The sequence below is a fragment of the Rhipicephalus sanguineus genome, unplaced genomic scaffold, assembly GCF_013339695.2.
Source record: "Rhipicephalus sanguineus isolate Rsan-2018 unplaced genomic scaffold, BIME_Rsan_1.4 Seq10350, whole genome shotgun sequence".
NCBI classification, from domain to species: Eukaryota; Metazoa; Arthropoda; class Arachnida; order Ixodida; family Ixodidae; genus Rhipicephalus; species Rhipicephalus sanguineus.
In genome coordinates, this window is record NW_023614208.1 from 32,510 (window position 1) to 40,616 (window position 8,107).

The following is an 8,107-nucleotide window of genomic DNA, read 5'->3' on the forward strand; positions in this document are numbered from 1 at the left end:
GCAAACAAATAGAACGAAGAGCACTAGCATAGGCCAATGCGCTCTAGCGCGTGTGGTTGTTTCTATTCTTGAGCAGGAAGCGCATAAAACAAAGACACAAGCGACGAACAGACACACAGGACGTCCACGTCCGGGTCTCATCCCCGTCGTTTCGTTACTCTCGATTTGGGGCTGAAACCTGCCCGGTCATCCGGCCCTCGATCTTGGATGATGGAGCAACTCCGCACCAAGCGCCGCTTCGTCCGCACAGTCATCACCATGTGTGCGTCTACACTGGACACCCTGCTAGTAGATGAAGACAGCCCGGTGAGCACGCTCCTACAGCACAACAACCTCATGTCTGGGAAGCAGGCAGATCATAGCGCGTTCAACCGCGCCATCCCGAACACCTTCCATGACGACACTTTAGAGGACGACATAGCTGCGGCCTCCGAGTACGAGAGAAATGTATGTTTCATGAAGACGAGCGTACGCCTCGCAACCAAGTCGCATCCTCAGAACTTTAATGCCCCTAACGTCTTACCGGAAGGCACATGGGGGCGCCGTCTGCTTGTACACGGCGCAATTTCAGAACAGCCCATCGTCATTTCTGAATAGGGTGCCTTGATGCGCGTATTGTTGCGCGTTTTGTCCAGGGTGAGGACATCTGCGGCGTCTACCGCGGCGCGGCTGCCATATTTTAGCCCACGGCTTCTTACCGGCGTCTCACCCCTCTACGGCACCTGCGCTGAGAGGCACGAGACGCGGGGCAAAAAATGGCGTCGTGGCGGCATCAGCCCCTTCAAAGAATGGCAACACCCTAAGGGGGGCGCACACATCGAGGCACACTATTTCTGAATCGACTGCAGCGCCGGTCTCTAGCATGGCACTAACTCAAGCACGGTCCCCGTCTCACGCTTCTGAGTGCAACATAGACAGTGCACAAGGAAAAGAAACACTTGTGCAGACACTGCCGTCAGCTGATGCATAGCCGGTGCCTCAGGCTACGCAGGTGGCCTCGCACGTCTATCATTGCTGGCAGCGAAAATCAGCGACGTACCACTCAGTAGCACCACGATCACCTAACTGTGCCGTCGGCATGGCCGCCTGGGATGCTGACGCCGATGGAGCAAAGTACCTGGTGCACGCCGGGACGGCGGCCTTGAAGCAACCAAAAGGGACGCAGCCGGGTGGCGAACGAAGGGACAATTGCATTAGCGATGATGTTTTCTATACTAGACTTACTGTATATGCTACCTTTAGGTAGCAGAGTTGCGCATCTGTCTTCCAAACGCCGGTAGCAACCATACATTGCGGAGAAGCTGACGCTCGGGCCATTTTGTTTATTTCTCGGCGGCGCCGCTGCAGCGAACTGAATTAACACCAGTCATCGGCAGCCAGTGTTTCTCGCCGGTCTTGGACACGCCAGACAGGTTAATGGGCGACACGGTAGGCATGTCGCCTGGAACAACGGAGTGCGACTTGACCGCGTAGCTGTGGTTGCTAGACCGACCTATGCGCAACTCTGCTACCTAAAGGTACATATGCAGTAATTCTATTCTGTACAAGTTTGATGCTCCCCTTGGGGGGCAAGAAGTTAGGATTGGTAATGGCAACCGAAACCACTATATAACATGATCCCCCTCTTCCGGGTGAGGATGTCCGCGGTATCGTTATACAAGATTATGGATACTGAATGCATTATCCAATCTTCATCAGTTTTTACGTTGTGGTATAGTATAATGAATTACTTGTAAGACATGGCGTAGGACCGACATGGCACATCTGTATACAATGATTATTGAAACAGCATATTTCACAGCATGATTGTTACTTCTCTCCCTCAGGGAAGAATGATGTACTCGACATTTTGAAAGGAAGTAACCCCAGAACAAAGAAAGTGCACATATAATACACTGGAAACACCACTTATCTACAAAAATGACAGCATGACAGACAAACCGCACATGTTATACACTGCAAACAACTTAACATTGAACAACTTAACAACTGCAAATAACTTAACAACTTAACATTAATACACTGCAAACAACTTAACGTAACAACTCACATAAGTTCATAACATAATGACCTCTCAACGGGGAAACACTTGTTGCGAAGAATAAAATACTTCGCGAGCCGATACTGGCTCGGGCAACGCACTTGAGCCTTCAGGCTTACTTAAGTGCTCACCAGGCGATGCTGGGAGCGGATTACAATAATTAAATACCTCTCCGGCAGAATTCATGAAAGCACACAGTACGAGGACTCCCTTAAATGCTTCTCCGAAGGACTGGAAAGCGAACACTCGTCGTTATCAGCATTCGAGTACGATGGCTCAGAAACATATCCAAGCAATGTTGAAGAAGAAAAACGCATGGTGACTAGGAACAAGGTCATTCGATCATAAGGTGCCTGAATGGAGCCCCGTGGCTCAGGTACACTTTAACTATAAGAAATATGAACTGCATTTTAGCTGCGCACCACAGGCGGACATTTAACTGTTGCCAGAACATACTCGACGAGGGTGGAGATGCGGGCTTGCTGGTTGGTTATATTTGTACGGGACAAGCCCACAAAAGGGCACGGACGTCTCTTCTTTTTAAACATACTGAGTGCATTCAGCGCGATACAACGAGCACAGATGTGAAGAAGTGACATGAACACCAGCGCTGTTCTCACAACTAACTTTGTTAGCGCAGAAACACATATTTTAAACACAAGCTATAACCACGGGACCACACGGCGATGACGTCAAACACAGGATAAATGCAGTAGATTAGGACTAACCATAAACAAACTATCATGTGACAAAACTATTGACGAAAGAAATCTCTCGGTCATACAGTGCTATTGAAGGCACACTTACACAACCAGGGCCTTTTGTGTGGATGTACAAAGCTTCAACAATTTCTCTGGTAGCCTGATCCGCATGCGCAAAAATACACACCGTGTCTGGAAATATCGCTGTACACTCATATTCGTTACAGTGTCTAGCCAGGTGTGAGTAAGGATTGCCTACTAGTGAGCGTTTATGTTCCTGTAATGTAATATTAAAAGAGCGGCCCGTTTGGCCTATGTAAACGTGCCACACAAGAAAGGCACCTGGCAAACAATCCCCACTCTGCATGGAACAATCGAGGACATGTTTCACCTTGCAACATTTTTTATTTGCACCTGTTCTTTTTCAAATAACTTCCGATAAATTATTTCACAAATAGTTTTCATTTGGGGCTGAGAAGAGAACTATGGCATCATATCTTGCTGTGTACTCGGCACACGTGCACGTTTCCCCAAAGTATGTGTCGTAGAAATGGGTGCTGGAAGGTCAGAGCTAATGTGCTGAAATTCTCCCGGGAGCAGACAGTTGGGGGAAATAGAAGACGCAAGTATATGAGGGAAGACGCAGTAATTGCTTAAAGAAGAGCAAGGCGTGTGTGTGTGTGTATGTATGTACGTACGTACGTATGTATGTATGTATGTATGTATGTATGTATGTATGTATGTATGTATGTATGTATGTATGTATGTATGTATGTATGTATGTATGTATGTATGTATGTATGTATGTATGTATGTATGTATGTATGTATGTACGTACGTATGTACGTACGTACGTACGTACGTACGTATGTATGTATGTATGTATGTGTGTATGTATGTATGTATGTATGTATGTATGTATGTATGTATGTATGTATGTATGTATGTATGTATGTACGTACGTACGTACGTATGTATGTATGTATGTATGTATGTATGTATGTATGTACGTACGTACGTACGTACGTATGTATGTATGTGTGTGTGTATGTATGTATGTATGTATGTATGTATGTATGTATGTATGTATGTATGTATGTATGTATGTATGTATGTATGTGTGTATGTATGTATGTGTGTATGTATGTATGTATGTATGTGTGTGTGTGCATGCATGTATGTATGTATGTATGTATGTATGTATGTATGTATGTATGCATGTATGTATGTATGTATGTATGAGCATCTGTGTACAGAATATCAATTAGGTTAAAAAACAAGAACGTCTTAACATGACTGTAAGGTCGCGCTCGGCGTGACATCCCCCGCCCCCTTCCTCCTTGGTAACGTCTTCCCGAGAAACGGAGCCGGCTCGACGTGGCACCCCTTCCTCGCCTGCCTGACGGATTCCTGAGAAACGGCGCCTCAGCTTACTCTGCCTCCCCTGCTCCTTCCACGAAACTGCGAGGACGGGAGGATCAAAGGAGCGCCCGGGAAAAGACGCGGGGTCTTTTGAGTCTACGAGGAGAGCTGGCCGGCTAGACACCGGCACGACCGCTTTAGGCCCCACTGCGGGTCATACTTTTTTTGCTGTCTTTTTGAATTGTAAACAGTTGCTTACATAAATTTGAATTGGTAAAACGTCCAGCGGGTGAAGGCGTCTTCCTCCGGAGTAAAGTCACGAAGACGGCGGTGATCATCCTCGCGAAGCAACGATCCCGGCTTTGCTTCGCCACCAAGAACCTCGTCCGAACCGTATACCGAGTTTGGACGAAAATTTACTGGCGCAGTCGCACAGGATCACCGCTCCCTGCACGACCACTGGACGAGCCCTTGGGACAAGGCGACCCAAGGACGGCCCAACGAAGTAGCTGCAAGCTCTGGAGCAGCAGCAGCGGCGAACAACTAGCCTCACCTGCAGCGCATCGTGAGCGCCGGGAGCAGCCGGCCCCGTCAGGACCACCCCGAGAGGCTTTCCGGCTGACATCCAAGCACCGATCACCGACGCGACGCCGGCCAGCTATCCAGCCAGGACGACAGACGCCAGCGCCGAGAGCACCGGTGATTCAAGTCCGACACAGCGGCGGACACTACCGACAACAAAGTGCCAGGGTGAGCCTTTCCTGCCACATTCCTGATGAGCTCTGTGTTGTTTGGGCTGGCCTTCTTATATGCTCACTAGGTACGGGCATGTAAACCCCGACAAGCGCCGCGAAAGCATGCTGGGGAATGAGAGCGGGAACGGTGGGGGTGACCAAAACCATGACACGCCCGCCCCTTCCATTTCCGAGAAGGAAATGGAGTACAGACTCAAGCTCGCCGAAGAAGAACGGCGGTCGCTCGAGATTAAATTGCAGATCGCTCAACTTCAAAGAGATAGCCCACCGCGAACGCAAGACGCCGGGGGCGATTCGACGTCCCGGGGCGATCAAATGAAGCTCCTCGGGCACTATGCACAAATGATGTCAGGGGCATTCCCAAAATTTCCTGCCGACGGGGAAGTACCCGTCTGGTTCGAGTCAGTAGAGAGCTCGTTGGAGGCGTACGGCGTGCCGAGGGAATTCTGGGGTCGAATCATTTTCCCACTAGTCGCCGAGCGCGTGCCGTACCTCTCCACGCGGCTTACACCCGAGCAACATCGGGATTTTGATACTTTGAAAGGCGTCGTGTTAGACGAGCTAAAGCTGTCAGCGGCCGAGTACCAGAGGCGCTTTATCACAGCCGCTAAGCGGCGCGGGGAAACATGGAAAACCTTCGTAACTAGAGTAGAGAGTTATCTAAATTTCTATGTAGAAGCCCGAGGCGCCTCCACTTTCAAACGACTTGTCGAACTTTTGGTCGCGGACCAGATAAAGGCAGGATTGACCGAAGAAGCGGTTAAGTACGTGAAATTGCGCGAAGGCGAGGACTGGCTCAAGGCAGGAGAGCTTGCGCGTCTGCTGCAGAATTTCGAGGAAGCTACCGGGGATGGGAGCGCGTGGAGAAAAACTAGCGTCGTTAACAAAGGAGAGTTGACGGGCGAAAAGTTCGAGAGGCAGAACAAGCAAAAGTTCGCCGAAAACGGGGAGACCCAGGCACGAACGTACACGAAGGGGAGGCCTTTCACGGGAGGCAAGAACCAGTCGCGCTCGCGCGGGTGCCCCAGCTGCGGTAGCTGGCGGCATCCCGGAGACCGCTGTCCGTTCGCGGGCGAGGACACAGGCAATGCCGAGGACGATAAGCGTTCAGAGAAAATAACAGCGCGCGTCTCAATCGGCGGCGGTGAACCGGGGCTTTCAACACTCCAGGCGGTGCAGCTGAACTGCGAGGAGAGACGGCTAGACGCGATTGTCGACACAGGCGCTGACATCACAGTTCTGCGAGAAAGCAGTATACCGGAGCACCTCGTCAAACCCCACGGTACCGTAGATTTAGTATCAGCCTTCGGCGAGAAGGTAGAAGCGAAGCTCGCCGTCGTCCCTCTCGCGATACAGGGGTGGGGTTCACCGATCCAGGACATCGACACCGCGACGCCGGTAATGTGTGCGCTCACGAACAGATTGGCCCACACGGACTGCTTGATATCTGCCGACACATGGGAACAGCTGCGCGCCTCACACGCGGAGAACAGAGAGGTACACGTGACTGCGGTGAGTACACGATCACGAGAAAACGCCGACGATCAAACGAACGCCTGCCCACCCGCTGCAGTTAGTGCCGAGCTGTCGACGGTCGACGAGTCAGCGCAGGAAAGGGTGACCGTTGATCAGGGTGAGGAGAGCACTCACGAGACAGAGAACTCGGAGCAAAGCGGCGACGCACAAAGACTGCGCAAGGAGCAGCGCGGCGATGATGCACTGAGTAACGCCTGGCGAAATGCGAAAGCCGGGAAAGCGGGCATGTGCGTCGTTGATGGCTTTCTGTATCACAAAGATAAAGTTCTTGGCCAAAGTGTGCTGCAGTTGGTGCTTCCGCAGACGCGCCGCGGTGCTGTTTTAGCGCTCGCGCACGAGTCATACTGGGGCGGTCACCTGGGCTTTCGTAAAACAAAGGCGCGAATTAAGTACAGCTTTTTCTGGCCCGGCATGGAGCAAGACATCCGCGACCACTGCGATCGTTGCCACAGCTGCCAGGTCAGGTCTGACAGGCGTATGACCGACCGCATACCGATCGTTCCGCTGACACGGCCCAAGCTGCCATTTCAAAAGGTCAATGTCGACATAATCGGTCCGATCGACCCACCATCGGCTAGGGGGCACCGCTACGCTTTGTGCATTATAGACCTGTGCACGCGTTGGCCGGAGGTGGTTTGTCTGAGGTCTTTGTCGGCTAAAGCAACATGCGAAGCGCTTCTTTCCGTGTTTAGCCGAACAGGTGTACCCGAGGTTCTATGTTCCGACTGCGGTACAAACTTCACCGCTGCGCTGACGAGCGAGTTTCTGGAGCGCCTAGGCTGTTCTCGCTTTTCGACGCCGGACCACCCCGAGAGTAACGGCTCCGTTGAGAGGTGGAACCGAGTTTTTAAGAACATGCTTTTTCACGTGATAAGGCAGGATGGGAGAAATTGGGACAAATTCGTCCCTTTCCTATTGTGGGCATACCGGGAAGTCCCCCACGACACCACGGGCGTGTCGCCATTTCGCATGCTATACGGCCGCGACCCTGTCGGGCCACTCGCTATTCTGAAAACTAGCTGGACAGGAGAGAGACAAATTCCGTCGAAGCTGGCAGATGCGCCTGCGGACTACTTAAGAGAGTTAAAAACACAGCTCGAACTGGCGGCCGACGCCGCAGGGCTTACGACAGGCAAGCAGCAGGCATCATACGCGTCGCACTACAACAAACACGCCGCGGTCAAAAGCTTTCGCGAGGGCGACACGGTCCTAGTTTTCGACGACAACCGACCGGGGAAAATGTACCCCAAATGCTTGGGGCCGTTTGTCGTTCAGGAAAAGCACCGCGAACACTCATATTATGTGCAGACGAAAGAGGGTCGCCGGATGCTAGTGCATGCAAACCGGTTACGACCATACGCGTGTAGGGTGGCGTCGCTGAGCGTTATCTTTCACGACGACAACGACTTCGGAGAAGTAGAATACACGCCCCGAGCGGCTAACAAAGAAGGCTTCTTCCTTACTCAAGAAAAGACTGAGCATTTGGACGCCCACACAGCCGAACGCATGTGCGCGGTATTCAGGGCCCACCAGGCATTGTTTGTTGGCGAACCAAGTTTAGCTAAGGTAGGGCAGCACAGCATAAAAGTTACCGACGGCGCCAAGCTCAAGTTTAGTCGCCCTTACAGAGTGCCAGAAGCGCTCAAAAATGAATTTAGCCGACAGATAGCGGAGCTGCTGGAACTGGGCCTCATATACCGCTGCGAGAGTCC